Source organism: Crocodylus siamensis, chromosome 10 (assembly GCF_052110815.1).
Source record: "Crocodylus siamensis isolate JL-2025a chromosome 10, ASM5211081v1, whole genome shotgun sequence".
NCBI lineage: Eukaryota > Metazoa > Chordata > Crocodylia > Crocodylidae > Crocodylus > Crocodylus siamensis.
In genome coordinates this window covers 14,633,983-14,649,998 of record NC_143404.1, presented here as the reverse complement: position 1 = coordinate 14,649,998, position 16,016 = coordinate 14,633,983, and the positions used below count along the sequence as shown (strand labels likewise).

General features: G+C 43.7%; 1 long non-coding RNA gene across 1 annotated transcript in view; it reads left to right on the top strand.

The window, feature by feature from the left end:
• The first annotated feature begins 387 nt into the window (after nt 1-387).
• Nucleotides 388-16,016, top strand: part of LOC149856266 (uncharacterized) — a 37,626-nt gene continuing 21,997 nt past the window's right edge. The window contains exons 1-4 of the long non-coding RNA XR_016444512.1: nt 388-532; nt 5,056-5,156; nt 8,196-8,319; nt 9,878-9,967. This is a non-coding gene — a long non-coding RNA (uncharacterized LOC149856266). The remainder of the gene's footprint in view (nt 533-5,055; nt 5,157-8,195; nt 8,320-9,877; nt 9,968-16,016) is intronic.

Genomic DNA, 16,016 nt, shown 5'->3' with positions numbered 1-16,016 from the left:
GTAAATTCACTACATGGTTGTCTGCACATACTGTGGGTGTAATTTAACAGAGATGCCTCAGTGCCTTTCAAAGTGGCATCTCACTTAGTCAGAAAAAATGGAATAGATAGCAAGCCAGAGGTCTACAGCAGTATGTCAAGGTACTTTATAGAGCCAAAGAAAACTATAAAACAAAAAAACCTGACAGCCAGAAGAAATGGACTGCCTCAAGCAGCATTCTTTCTGTTTATGTGATTCAGCGTGGTTCCTTTAAAAATACATTCTTCCTGGAATTTAAAAGACTGGCATAAAGGAACAACTGTGTTTTTAGTTAGATACCATCTTTCTTCATTTATTTTCCTGATGTTACTTTTTTTTTTTCTCAGTGAACAAGCGCTTACCGCTTTTATGAAGCAGAGAATTTCCTGAGAATTTCACAAGAGAATTTCTTGCACAGGAGAGCTCCATCACACCATCCTCCTGTGAAATATGAAACATCATAACCAGAAGGAAACATAGTTCAACATCCTGCTTGACACCAGACAATATCGAGGTAAATAGACTTCTAATTTTTATCTGAGCCTAATTTGCACAAAATGAACTGTTCTATCTAGGAGATCTTACAGCACCTTCAGCTCTCCTTTAAAATATGAATTTTCACTTCTACCTAGGAGAAACTTTGCAATCTTTGCATCCTCCTGCACCTGAGGAAGGGTGTGTGCACCCAAAAGCTTGCAAATAAAGACTTTTTTTCCCCAAATATTTAGCTGGTCTAATAAAAAGGTATCACCTCTGCCATGAGCTCTGATTCCTTTTGCCTGTAGACCAATATAACTACAACCTGTATCCCTGAAATATGGAAGATACCGTTTTTATGGCTCACCTGATTAAAAGCTAGTTAGCACACAATCTAAACAGAGGTCAAGCTTGATGGCTTTTGGTCCAAATTCTGCCAGTAATGTGATAGAAAGCAACTGCAACCTACCAGAGTGTATTACCATCAAACTTAAGAAGTATTTTGAAGACAGAAAAGATCTTTAGAAGATTAGAAATATGGGCAGAAAATAAAATGAGATTCAACCTTATTGACATGTCAGGTCATATATTTATGGGAGAAAATAAACTGAAGCAGAGACACTTGATGGGAAGGAGAAAGCTTAGCTTGGATCATAATGGCATGAGTTTGTCAATGCCCAGTTTGTGCATCAGGAGTTATATCTACAGAAAATATGCATCTAACTCCCACATCTAGCCCTTGGAAAGCAGCAATATTGTACAAGATACAGGGGATGAAAGTGGCCAGAAGACTTAGGGATGACAGGGGCCAGCCAATTAGACATACTTACAGTGTGGTATGCTGTACAGAAAAAAACAATAGAAGAAAATCCATTCCTGGTTCAGCTACATTGAAATTATTAAGTCAGTAAGTTCCCTACTGACTCCTGGTATTTAGATGAAGAGGACTGAATACAGTGCTCTGGGTACAATTTCCCTAGTATTGTTTGAAGAGCGATTATTGTTTTCTTGTCCTGTAATAAGATGCTTCTGTGTACACAGCCAGATTCATACCTGGCATGACTCCACTGACTTACAAATGTTATTGTCAGGCATACCAGAAATCTGTGTATTGCTGTGAAGTCAGAGAAGTGCAACACAAATGATTAAGGCACTTGAGGAACTTGCTGAGAGGAGAGATTAAAGAACCAAATATTTCAGTTGGATAAACAATGACTAAATGGGTACGTGATAACCAGCTACTTGTGAATGACAAGAAGGGAGCAGGATCTCAGAAGATTACTGTTCAGAGTAATGGGATGACTTGGGATAGAAGTTCGACTTTGACTATCAGGAATGGTTTTTTTTAATGACAGACACCTATTAGACTGTGGAATGGTTTCCAATAGAACTGGGAAAAGCCCAGTAAGTGGGACTGAGATGTTCATTAGTCACTGAATTTCAATTAAGCTGGGCACATGTGCCAAGATTTTTGAGGTATTTAGGTATTGTTCCTCATGACTCTGGAAGACCTAGGGCTAAGTCCAGAAAATGACTTGGGCAATGCAATGCTTAAGTTTTAGAGAGCCTGGCTACACAGTAGAATTCATTGCCACCAGTGACATACCCAGGCTTTCCATACAATTGAGAAAATGAGGTGCCCAAGAATGGGATTTCCAGAAATGCAAGCTGAGCAAGGACCCATCTCAGCTGGCTAATAGGAAATACCAAGAAAGCAGCCTTAAGATTTGCTCTTCAATGACAGTTATACATATAAATGAAGGCCAGTGAGAAGTGGTTTATTCCATTCAGATTTTTCAGAAGAGGTCTCTCCCTCAAGAGTTGTGCGTGTCTAAGAAAAACAAGAGATGGCCCAATGCATCTCATGTAAAACTAAGGAAGTGATGCTCCCACTCTACTCAGCACCAGTGAGACTACAGTTGGAGTACTGCATCCAATTTTCAGCACCACACTTCAATAAGTATGTGGAAAAACTTGAGAGGGTCCAGAAAACAGCCACCCGTATGAGCAGGGACTTGCAAGACAAGCCATACGAGGAAAGATTGAGGGACCTGGGCCTCTGTAGCTTAAAGAAGCGAAGGTTGACAGGGGACTTGATAGTGGCTTACTGCTATATCAGAGGAGGGCATTAGGAGCTTGGTGAACAACTGCTCACTAGGATACCCCTGGGGAAGAGCAGCACCAATGGATACAAACTTCTGGAAGGCCGCTTCAGGCTTAATACCAGGAAAAACTCCTTCACAGTCAGGGCGTCCAGACTGTGGACTAAACTTCCTCCAGAGGTGGTGCAGTCACCTACCCTGGAGGTTTTCAAGAGGAGACTGGACAGTCACCTCGCTGAGTTCACTTGAACCCAGTTGTCTTCCTACCTAGAGTGGGGGCTGGACGTGATGATCTGCAAGGTCCCTTCCAGCCCCTTACAATCTATGAATCTATGAATTGGTGATGCGTTGGGGAGGGGTAGGGAAGCATGTGCCACCACAGATTTCTGCATCAGTGGAGGGTACGGGCATGGGGCTGTAGATAGGCTGGAGCCAGCACGCAGGAGCAGCAGTGGTGGTGACATAGAGTTGTGCCCCCCGCATTGGCAGCAATCATGTGGAACCTATGCCCAATCCCATCATAACCTGAAGTCCAGTGGTTAGGATGTTCCACTTGGAGATGGGAAAGTAGTTCGGACTTTAAACGGCAATATGGTTTAGGCTTCTAAATCTCTGAATCACTTTGACAATGAGACTGAGAGGGCAATGTCCTTTAGAACTAGGTCCTCATGTTATTGTTCCAGTGCTCATCATTGCAGTTCCTAGCTCCTAGGTTTCCTGTTGCCTAATCATAGAAAATAAGGGTTTCATAGTTTCTAGGGTCAGAAGGGACCTGAACAGATCATCAGGCCCGACACCCTGCCCTGGGCAGGATGTAGTGCTGGGATCATAATACGCCAGCCAGATATCTATCCAACCTCCTCTTGAAGACGCCCAAAGTAGGGGAGAGCACCACCTCCCTTGGGAGCTCATTCCAGGGCCCGGTAGCCCTAACCGTAAAGTAATGCCTCCTGATATCAAGCCTGAACCTGCTCTCAATCAATTTGTGGCCATTATTCCTTGTTATCCCAGGTGGTGCCTGGGGGGACAGAGCCTCATCTATTTTCCACTGGTCCCCCCTGGTGAGTTTATAGATGGCCACCAGATCCCCTCTCAGTCTTCTCTTGTGGAGGCTGAATAGATTCAGGCCCTTTAGTCTATCTTTGTAGGGCCTGGCCTGCTGCCCCCTGACCATGCAAGTGGCTCTCCTCTGGACCCTCTCAAGGTTAGCCACATCCCTCTTGAAGTTGGAAGGGACTTCAGGAAGTTATGTAGTCCAACCCCCTGTTCAGAGCAGGACCAGCCCCAACTAGATCATCCCAGCCAAAGCTCTGTCTAGATGGGTCTTAAAAACCTCCAGGGATGGAGATTCTACAACCTGTGTCTGGGTAACCTGTTCCAGTGCTTTTTCATCCTCCTAGGAAAGAGTTTTCCCTAATATTTAACCTAAGCTTCCTTTGCTGCAACTTGAGGCCATTGCTCCTTGTTCTGTCATCTGCCACCACTGAGAACAGTCTAACTCCATCCTCTTAATAGAAGTCTTCAGGTAGTTGAAGGCTGCTATCAAAGCCCCTTCTTAGTCTTTTCTTCTGCAGACTAAATAAGCCAGTTTCCTCAGCCTTTCCTTAGAAGTCATGTGCCCCAGCCCCCTAACCATTTTTGTTGCCCTCTGATGGAGTGTCTCCAGTTTGTCCACATCCTTTCTGTAGTGGGGGCCCAAAACTGGAAACAGTACTCCAGATGTGGCCTCACCAGTGCTGAATCAAGAGGAGTAATCTCTTCCCTCAATCTGCTGGCTCCTACTATGCAGTCCAGTATGCTGTTAGCCTTCTTGACAACAAGGGCATGCTGTTAGCTCATATTCAGCTTCTTGTCCACTGTAACCCCCAGGTCCTGTTCTGTAGAGCTGTTGCCCACCTTCAGCCCCCAGCCTGCACTGGTGCATGGGATTGTTCAATTCTAAGTGCAGAACTTTGCACTTGTTCTTTTTGAACTTCATGAGATTTCTTTTGGTCCAGTCCTCCAATTTGTTGCAGTCTCTCTGAATCCTAGCCCTATCCTCCTGTGTATGTACTAATCCACCCAACTTGATGTCATCTGCAAACTTGCTGAGCATGTGCTGCATCCCATCTTCTAGATTGTTGGCTGGCCACTGGACTGACCCCTGGGCACTCCATTTGATGCCAGCTGCCAACTAGACACAGAGCCATTGATTACTACCCTCTGAGTCCAATGATCCAGCCAGTTTTCTATCCACCTTACAATTCATTCATCGAACCTGTATTTCCTTAGCTTGCTTGCAAGAATGTTTGTTGTAGGATACCATATCAAAAGCCTTGCTCAAGTCCAGGTATATCATGTCCACTGTCCTCCGCACATCCACAGAACTAGTCATCTTGTCATAGAAAGCAATGGTCAGGCATTACTTGCCCTTAGTGAATTCATGCAGACTGTTCTTAATCACCTTTTTCTCCACCAGGTATTTAGAAATGGATTCCCTGAGGACCTGCTTCATGATCTTTCCAGGAACTGAGGCTGACTGATCTAAAGTTTCCTGGATCCTCCTTCACTTTCTTGAAGGTGGGCACTATATTTGAATTTTTCCAATCCTGTGGGGCCTCTTAATTGCCATGAGTTTTCAAAGCTAATGGCCAATGGCTCTGAAATCACATTGCCCAATTCTTTCAGCACCCGAGGGCCCATGGACTTGTACACATCCAAGTTTTCTAAATAATCCCTAATATGTTCTCTCACCCCTGTTGGCTGCTCACCTCCTCCCTCTACTGTGCTGCCAGGTGCAGCACTCTGGGAGATGACTTTGCTTGTGAAGACTGGGGTAAAAAAGGCATTGAGCACTTCAGCCTTTTTTGCACCATCTGTCACTAGGTTGCCTCCTCTATTCAGTAAGACCTATACATTTACTAATCTTACTTTTGTTGCTGACATACATGTAGAAACACTTCTTGATACCTTTCACATCCTTTCCTAGCTGCTACTCCAATTGCACTTTAGCCTTCCAGATTTCATGCTAGGGGCTAGGCTCAAGAGACAGGAAGGTAGAGCCTAGAATATTAAAGTCTTCACTAGGAAAGCTAATAGAAGTGTCCTAAAGCTAGAAAGGCTAGGGCTGGAGCCAAGACAGGTGAGAACCAGGAGCCAGGGGTCCCATAGGCTGAAAGGGGCAAGAACTAGGGCCAGGGTCCCATAGGCTGAGAGTGGTGAGACAGGGGCTGGAGCCTAGAAGCCAGGCATGGTGTAGTAGGCCCAGGCTAAAGGATCAAGCTAAGAGGAAAGGAGTGTGGAGGGTGAGAAGGCTGAGACCCCAACAAGGACATGGAGGTCTGAGGAGACCTGGTATTGTCTTGGGGGCAAGATGCTTGCTAGAGTAACTGAACAGTAACATCTGTGAGGCATGGGTTGGGCTACAGGGCTGTTAAGGCAGCTGGTGTGCTAGATCATAGATGGGCCAGGAGGGCCCCACCTGGTGCCTGAAGGCAGGATGGGGACCAGTGGAGTTCAGAAGAAACTCACAGAGTGATAATAGTCAGGGGCTCACTCCAGGACCTTGGGCAGACCCCTGTTCTCCTAGTTAAAGATTACTGGCAAGGCATGGCAGGTGAGAGAAAAAAGAGAGGATGCCTGGAGAGCTGGAGCTGGGAGGATCACAGCCATCCCTGGGGCTCAGTCCTACCACATGATGCATGGGATTGTTCCATTCAAAGTGCAGGACTTTGCATTTGTCGTTATTGAACTTCATGAGATTTCTTTTGGTCCAACCCTCCAATTTGTCTCCATCACTCTGAATCCTAGCTCTACCCTCCACCATATCTACTGCTCCATCTAGCTCCATCTAGCTTGGTAGAAGCTATGCATGGAAGGCAGCACATGCACAGAATTCATGTAGTACCTCATGTGGTTTGGTCACAAGATACTGACTTTTTATTTTCCGTAGTGGATGGGGAAAAAGAAGCCTGTTTTCACCTTCCTTTATATACCTGTGCTAGGATCAAATGAGCTTTACCCATACAGTCATTTTCTGTGGGCTTCCCAGTCATCTATTTAGTTTGTTGCTGTTGTTCTCGTTCTTGTTATTATTTAATGAGATGTGTTCAGAGCTCTGTTTTGCTTTTGTTGACTTATGGGATCAGAAAAGGCTACGGGTATGGCCTATCTGCTAAGGCAGATGATAAATACGGATCAAGCAAAAATCAGTCACTTTGATCAATAACTTTCCATGTTAGCTGCTCTTGGCACCTTAGTGATATGGTTCTTGACTTTTTTTTATTAAACTCACAAAAAGACAAGAGCTTACAAAACGTTACGCACATGCCCACTTGCACACACACACACACACATACACACACACACACACACACTGTTCCCTAGATTACAGGTGTCCTTGTGGATAGGCTACTGATAAAACAGGTAGAAACAGGTCTATAGCCCAACCTTTTATTTGCTTTTTTCTTAAAACATGAAAATAAATATTTACCCCAAAGTCTGGCTACCTGTGACAGCACAAAATAGGTTCTCACCTATTCTGGCTGGGGAGACTTGAGTGTTGGGTGGAAGATGGCAAACTTTTGTAGCTGGACTGAACTCGATTTCTTGTGGACTTGGAAAGTGTCAGCCGGTTAGGATTTACATTCTTGGGAAAGGAAGAGGGAGGGTTTCTTATCTCCTTTCCTTGTCATTGTGGAGTGTTGTTCAACACTGGCCTGTTTCTTCTTACCTTAGTTTCTGGTCTTCTCTGACAAGGCTGTTTTTGTTTTCACAAATTATTTATGCACCTTAACAAAATATATCTATTATTGCAAAATAACATCTAATACATTTGGTTATATCAGTCACTACTACTAATATTTTAAGACCAAGTTATGCTATAGTGTATATGGGTTATTTAATATGTGGTCTTCCCTTATCTCCATCCAGGCCTTCTGCTTTGTTTAATTGTGTTTGATACCTCCCTTTACTTGCTCACCATGTTAGCTGCCCTATCTGCAAAAGTTCACACTATGGTCACTCAGAAACAGGCTTTGGAGCCTTCTGCTTAGGAGCACTTCTGCAGCTAGGCCCACTCCTAGGCCCCTTGAAAATGGGCAAGGCTGGCAACTAAATCCCCACCCTTCCCCCCATGTAAAGACAGAAACATACACTTGTAATATGTTCACTCAGGCTCAAGACACAACCACATGAAGAACTGAGGTTGCCCTTGACAGGCTGCAAAGGCCAGAGGGATTCATTTGCCACATGGCTAAAGCAGGGTGCAAAAACTATTCCAAATGTAAAATGCAGCTTCTTGTTTGAGTTGTGTTTTGGGTTTTTTTAGGTTCTGCTCCAAGGTCTACTGAAGTCAGTAGCAGTTTCTTTGACTTCAGAAAGACCCTTCTTACTTCTGATGACATAAGCTGCCGCTTACGAGAACTTCTGCATCTCTGATGCTTTTAGCCCGTGAGGTGCAAATCTACTTTGCCTTCTGTTTGACTTCAGGAGGCACTGGCTCAGCCTGTAACTCCCAGTGTACTGCAGGGAAAATGTGCCAGCTGAACTCACATTCTCTAGACTCTGCCTTCTTTAATGTCTGATTACTGTCATTATTTTGACTTTATCCTGCATCAGCTGCCACTCCTGTGACAAACTGAGGTCAGTCAACTCCTGTCAGCAGAGATGATGGCACCTGTCCTCTGCCACTTCATTTAGCAGCCTTTTCATCAAGCAAAAAGACTTCCCAGAGCATCTGCTGGTAATGCATAAAGCTATACAGTCATCTTTCATTAGCTGGTGCAGGGACCCTCTGTCTCAGCCTCCATCTAAAACCACCACCAGAAAAAAAAAACAGCCCAAAAAACCATGCAGGTTTTATCCTGCTAATGCTTGCCTTGTACATGCAAGACAGATGTGGAATTCTTTCCCTGGTGCTTTATACCAACACTGTGCTAAAGTTATTCACTGAGCATCCTGAGCTTTCATATGTTAGTGAGCTCTGAATAAAAGAGAAGCCACTGCATGTGGCTTTGAATTCTTTGGTACAGATTTCTTTTGGGATTTTTCATTGAAAATAAAGCAGTATTTAAGAACCTTAGGAGGAAGATAAAATTATGTCAGCTGAGTTTCTTGGAACTTACTTCAGGTGACAAGAAAGCTCTTTCGATCAGGATATGATAGGTTGTTCTCCTGAGCTAGGATACGCTAGTTAGTATATCTAGTTCTACTATTTAGGTTTTTTTTCCCCTGCAGGAATTCAGAGAGATGTCAGTTTACTCTGTATGAAAAAAGTCGGACTGAATGTAGCTTTGAGTGTGGTATAGTTATCTTAGTCTGCTCTCTAACACTTACAAGAAACAATCCTGATCTAGAAGACAGCAAAGATACTCCTGTAAAAATGGTAGCTCTTGCTTGGAATGGCCAAGTTGGTTTAAAGTACCAATCTGTACTGATTTGATATACAACATTCAATATAAAACACCATTATGTAGAGAAGAAGCATGGTTTATGGCACCTGAGAAATGACATGAATGCTCTGGTGGAAATCTATTAAACTGTGGTGGGGGGAATACCCACAGTGCTCATAAATATGGATCATTATAATTTCATGGTTTATCCAATATAATCAGAGCAAGATATATGGTACTTACATAAAGTAGCCAGAAAATGCTTCCAGTTCATTGGATGGAAATATTTACTGAACCAGAGGAAGTCTGGATGATAGAGACATTCATGATATTCAGCTTGCTAGCTTTCACTCTCCCAGAGTTTCTGCTGCCGTAGTGAATAGCTCCATGCAGTAGTGGTGGATGGACCTGGTGGAGATAGGGAATAGTTTGCCTTGTTGACAACATATGTTTTGCATCTGGCTGCTGTGTGTAACTGCTTCAATATACACTTTGAAATCAAAATGTACAATTTGAAGCAATCAGATTTTCAAACAACTTAGGCTCACAACTGTATGAACAATTATTCTCACTTATTATTTTTACTGTGATGGTTGCTGTGTGAATATATTGCCATTTCTGGTCATTTGCTTTTGTGTTTCCAGTAGATTCTCAGAAAGGTTGAGATGCATATATAATTTTGCACATTGATTATTAGAAAACTGGGCCCTAGTTATTCATTCTGTTATGTTCTTTGCAAATTCTTAATAGCTTGCGACCTCCACAGAATACAGGAACTTTAAGCCTTTTGAAAGAAATCACATTATTTGCAAATACATTCATTCTACAGAACCAGTACTTACACTCGTATTTTTATTATGCTGAGTCTGATCAATGTAATTATGTTTTCTTTTCATGGGTCTTTTGTAGAATTCCCTTTGGGCAGGTGTCCACATGAGGACTTGTAGGCAACCGTGGCAGAGAGACTGAAGTCTGAAGGAGTTTTTGGGAGCAAATGAGGTATGTCCCCTTAATGGAGGTCATTCCACGGCATTGTTGAGGCAGACCACTAACCTCAGCAGCATGTGGAATACTTCAGCACCGTCTCTGCTGTCCTTGTTCTCTTGGTTAAGAAAGAACTCCATGAAATATCTGAAGCTGTCAACACAGGATTTCTCATAAATACTACATTCATGCCCACAGGTTAAAAGAATATGTCCCAAATCCAGTTGCCTTAACAATACATGCTAATAATATGGATAGCTAATATTGACTGCAAGCATTTAGGTGCAGGCACTGTTGGTACATACAGCCGGGGCCCTCTAAGTATTACCATCGACTAAATAATAATAGCAGTCCTTTAGCACACAGGCTGGAATCGACTGCTTACTGGTAGGGAGTTTGGCTGCAGTTCTGATTCAGCATGTGAGCAAAAGATGAAGTTTGCCATCTTCTTTTCTATTCCTCATACATTTGCCCTCCTGTCTGGCAAACCCATAAGCTTCTGGTTAAATTGAAGTGCATCTGTGCTCCTGCAAGAATGCTTACGTGCTGAAAGTTCAGGACTCGTTTAAATGCTTTTCTGGATCACCTTTTTTTTTTTTTTACGTAAGACTGATTAGGTGGCTTTGTGCATGTGACGTGAAGCTGATCCAGGGTGAGTGGAGAAAGCCTGTGAGCTTAGGGAATGTAGGGTGCTTGCTCTTGTGTGTCTGATTATTATGCCTGCCACAAAGTTTACTGATTTTTGGCCTAGCGGTCAGAGAGCTTAAGCAAATAAAATCTTTAGACCCCCTAGACATAGAAGTGTTCTACAATGCTCTAATCAGTTTGGAGCATGAGGTTTTGCTGCAGCTTTAAATTGGGGCTTCAAATGCTGGTGGAATTAATAAGACTCTACATGTGCTGTGAATTTTCTGAACCTATCTATGCTGTTGTTTGACATGCAAAGTGCAATGTTGTTTTTTTATTAGCGGTGCTTCATGTGTGACATATCTCCCTACTAGCACTGTGGATAGACATCTTAAAAGCAAATTGTAATCGGAATTCTGAGCAGGACAAGATGAGAATTAGCTGCCTGTCTAGTGCTTTTCTATTTATCTCCAAATGTCAGCACTCTGCACTGGAAGTTTTGATAGGGAGGCATCTGCTGTTCCAGGCTAGAGAATTAGCAAGCAAGAGAATTAGGTTTTGTGGGGGGAGGAAGATGAGAGAGAACTAATTGAATCACATTGCAATGACAATAGCACTGCGATATTCTCATGGAAGGTCAAAAGAAGTAACAAGTGTGACTGCAGCAGGGATGAATCATGTTCATTTCCAGATAAGTCCTTTATACAAAATCTTATAGCATCTCATATGTGAGCTACACTGGACAGTGCCTGCAGAGAGCAGGTGCTATATGATGTTAGCTGCGTTGTATATTAACTGGATTTGGGTTATTTGCACAGTAGTAACTTCCTTGGGCTATTTGTGATGGTATTTACAGGATTGACTTGTGTGGTTTGCAACGTTATCAGGCTGAGAAGATAACGAAGTCTTGGTCCATGTTAAGGCTGAGAGTAGCTGTTGTTTCGCGTTTGAACCCTAGGGTCGCAGGTCTGATAAAGTAAACAAAATGTAGGTCTCCGGCTCATTTACAAAGCAGCGTGCCTAGCAAAAGGTCTTGAAATAAAACCACGTTGACAGTGAAGTAACACGGTATCAAAAGTTGTGACTGAAGATTGTCTGGGAACCAGAGGTTTTATTTTTCTGCAGTGTTAGGGTAGAGTAATTCTGTGCTTGTCATGGTCTACTGTGCTAGGCCACGAGACTATGAAGCATTTCTATGAATAAAGCACTTCTCATACGGTAATAGTATAAAATGGTGTGTCTTAGTGAGGTGCTTTGGATTAACCAAGTGCTTAGAAACCACGGGGATTGGACCATATAAATTACCACAGTTGCTGGTGGCCATGGCAACTTGCAGACCTATTCATTTTGGTGCTGAAATTAATGTGTCAACTTTGCCGGTAGCCCTGAAACGTAGCCAAGACTCCTCACATCAGTAAAGGAAGAACAAGACATTCCTTTTTCAATCTGTACAGATTTTGGCTTAGGATATGCCTTCAATTAAGCACCAAGTGCTACAAAAAGCCTTATACTTCTTCTTAGTAAAGCAAGGGAGACCCAAGGTATAATTGAGAGATCTTTGGATGCCTCTGTTCTTTTTTCTTGGATCCCATAATCTTGTTTATGTTGTTAGCGGGACTACCGGTATGATGCATGTGTATATACAAATAAGTTAATGTTTAGAAGTTAATCAATTCCTATTAAGGTATATTGACCTTGTAAAGAGATCACACATGGGTCATAAAATGTATTTGCCTATTTGTCATCTGTATGATATCAGAGTCTCGGGTCAGATCCATGAATTAGCTAGAAAATAAAACGTGAGATTTTTAGGGTAACATTTTCAAAAGAAAACGTTACATGGGGGCTGCAGGGAAACTGCCTCTGTGGCATAAATCTGGTGTGTGGGTAGCCGTGGCTGGGTAGAAACAGCACGTTGGACATATCTCTGTCAAGAAAGGTTCTTTGCGTGTGATGTTCCAGTTTCTCCAGGGTCTGCTATGGCCCCCTTTAAGAAAGAAGTCAAGAGGAACACCCTCCATGTCCAATGCTTGCTTAGGAGATGAAAAATCAGGAGGCATTACTGTCTGACTAGGCATGTCTACATGTGCGCCAGTACTGCACAGTCATTAAGCACGTGCTTAAGCAAGGCTGAAATAACTGCGCAGTAACCAACACTACTGCGCCGTCCTGACTCCACCCGGATCATTTTTTGGTGGCAGCATAGTGTCTCATCTAGAGACGCTTACTGACTCTCATATAGTGTCAGGATACACCTGCTTCTTTTTGTGCCACCCCATTATAACAAGCCTCTTTTTCCTGTCTCTTGGGATAGAAAGCTATTGCTCATATACCATGCACTGTTTTTTGTGAGATTTTGGGCTCAATTTAACAAGTGAATGGAGAATTCACAGGATTATGGGTGGGTCCTCTGTAGTAGAAGGGATTTCACCCTAATTCTGGTAATATCTGTATTGCCATAGAATCCTTTAATTAGTTCAAGAGCTTAACGGTTTCGGTCATGAGAAAAGGCTGCAGAAGCAAATCAAATTTCTAACCTTTTGGGCTCAGCTTCACTTGATAATGAAGTCAAAGAGAGTAGCATGCATTCAGCTTTATCCAGTATAGTGATTTTCTTTCTGGTTTTTTTGTTTTGTTTTGTTTTGGGGGTTTTTTTGAGCTGGGCTCCAGGCTGCATAAGCTGGTTAATAAATTAATTCATTAACACCTTCTGAATTCTTTGATTAAAGGGTCTCTACCCACAAGTCATCTGTTGCTGTTATGCAAACACTGACATGGATGCTATCTTCTCAATTCAGAGATGGTCCTCGCAGCCCAAAGCTGAGGTGCATTCTCACAGCAAGGATAGGAAAGCTTATGCTGTGCCTGTGGGTGGGTTGTCATTAGTTGAGAACAGAATCCGCGATCTCTGAATCTAAAACTGTGAGCCTCTGCTGTGTGACCCATAAGAGCCTTCTCCATTAAATGGGGTTGAAGGAGGTACATCAGCTCCTATGTGTGGTTGGCCACAGCTAGAGAGAGACACAGAGTGTTGTCACATTGAGTGGGCGTGGGTTATATATACCCTACAGTCACACATGCTACTCGCGCTGTACCATTATAGTGAATAGAGAACTTGGATCACCAAGGCTGTCAATCCTCTTCCACAAATGCTAAATTCTCTCTTTCACACACAAATGCCTGCCACAGACGCAGTTTTTATTTCCCTGCTCCCAACCAGTTATTTTATGTTTAATGTCCCTTCAAAACCCATTCTTCCTTTGTGTTTTTATGATCCCTAGTCACCATATCAGCCATGCTATTTTTATCACAAGTTCAGAAATGCCTGCACAGTACTGAAAATTTTAACAGTCCAGCTGTGCTACTGGAGCTACTCGAACCTTTATTGCGTCACCGAGTCTGAGCTCTGCCTGTCCTTAACAGCCTTTGCTGGCTTTATTTTTTTATGATTTACATCAAACAGTATCTGATCCCCAAATCATCCTCCCTGTAAGTTCGCTCAAGTTACACAACCGTGTTTGAAGCCCTAATACAGCATGTCTCCAGTCTCCCTCCCCCTTGCTGCATTTGGCAGCGGGGAACATATCTTTCATATGCCTTGTTCTCCTGTACATCAGACTTCCACAAAAATCACCCCCAGCCTGTCAAGTTCAGCTTCTTCCATGTAGTGTATTAAATAAATGTGACCTGTCATTATAAGTGGCTGGGTGACTTCCTCATTGTTGACCCTATACTTGCCATGACTGCTGTACCATACAGCACCTAGCAAATCATCATCAGGCAGGATCCTGGTTTTCTCTCTTAAAAAATCCCAAATTCTCTGATTAAACCCCACAAAATCCATGGGTTTTCTCCAACTTAAATGAAACACAACTATGAATATGTATATGTATACGTGTGTGTGTGTATATATATAGTGTGTGTGTGTGTATATATATATATGTGTGTGTGTATATCTATCTATATATATATATGCATGTGTATGTATCAGTTGAACACAATGTTTTATTGACATCTATACAATTTTAACGCAATTCGGAAGCCTACCAATGCCCCACTCATTATAATAAAATAAATTCATATAACTTCAAATTAATATGCCAGTGCCTCTCATTCCCAAGCCACAGTCCCATCCCTCCCCCCCACCCCCAGCTCTGCCGGTGCCCCTCACTCTTGAGCCACAGCCCCTGCCCTGCTCCCTTCTGGCAGCAGCTCCCCCATCTCTACCAGGGCATGGGGCCAACTGTGGCTGTGCCCCATATTACTTTGTGATACTGAGCAGCCCTGAAATTCTGGTACTCTGTCCCTGCCCATGCCATTTCCCCTCACTCCCAAGGCACAGTCCCCTCAGTCCTAGCAGTGTCATCTGCACTCCCCTGCCTTTCCTCACTCACCCTGCCAGCTCTTACCACAGGTAGGGATGTAAATATAGTTTAAAATACTGTCCATTCAACCTCTTTGTGGCCTCCAGGCTTCGAATATCCATTCTCGTGTGACCTTTACCCTGGTGGTGAACGTAGAGCATCCTACGGGCTCATGTCATTGACCAAGCAGGTGTCTCCTCCTCGACTTGCCTCCCCCATTCTTTCCTACCACGACTTGTTGTTCTTCAGTAGATGGGATTGGTCATTGGGTTTGCTCAGTGGTTCGCCCGGCGGTCATTCATGGGGCTCCGCCACCCCTACACTGCGGCCTCACACCCCCTCATGTGAGTCGTCTCTCCATCGGCCTCGTCGCCTCTTGTGGAGTTGCATCTCACAGCTTGATGTCTGTGTGTTTGTCGCCTGTGGTCACGTTCACCTGTGTAGGCCTGCCCCCTCTGCCTTCTGTACCTGCACCCCTTCTTTGGGGAAACACAAAACAACCTCCGAGGCTCTCCCGAGGCTCTGTTCTTTGGGGATACTCCCAGTACCTTCTACTCTCCCTCTTCACACAGCGCAACCAAACAGAAACACTTCAACAAAACACTGGAGTGCCTGCAGCTCACTTGCCTTTCCATCTGTGCTCCCGACAGGGCACTCTGCCCCCCACTGTTTGTGTCTGTCTCCAGCTCATCAGGCTCTGCGGGTCCCATGGGGAAGATCCTCTTCCCTCCCAGAGCAGCTGCAGCTCCCCTTTCTCGCTGCTCTTTCCTCCTCCTCCTTTTCCCTCCGCAGCATCAGCCGCCATTTTTAGCTTTACCGGCCGGTGTTTGGGGCTGACATCACCAGCCAGCCTTAATTGGATAAAGAGGCAGCTGACGAGCCACACAGGCTCTTCTTTCTACCCCTCCTGTGCTGTGTCTCCTGTTGCTGGTGAGTACTCATTGTTACTTCTTCCCTCTCTTTTCCCGGGACACTCTTCCAATTGTATCAGTTAAACAGTTAACTGATAGGCCATATGGAGTTTAGTGACCTCTGGCAGGAATGACCTTGGTCCCTTACTTCTTCGTCACAGT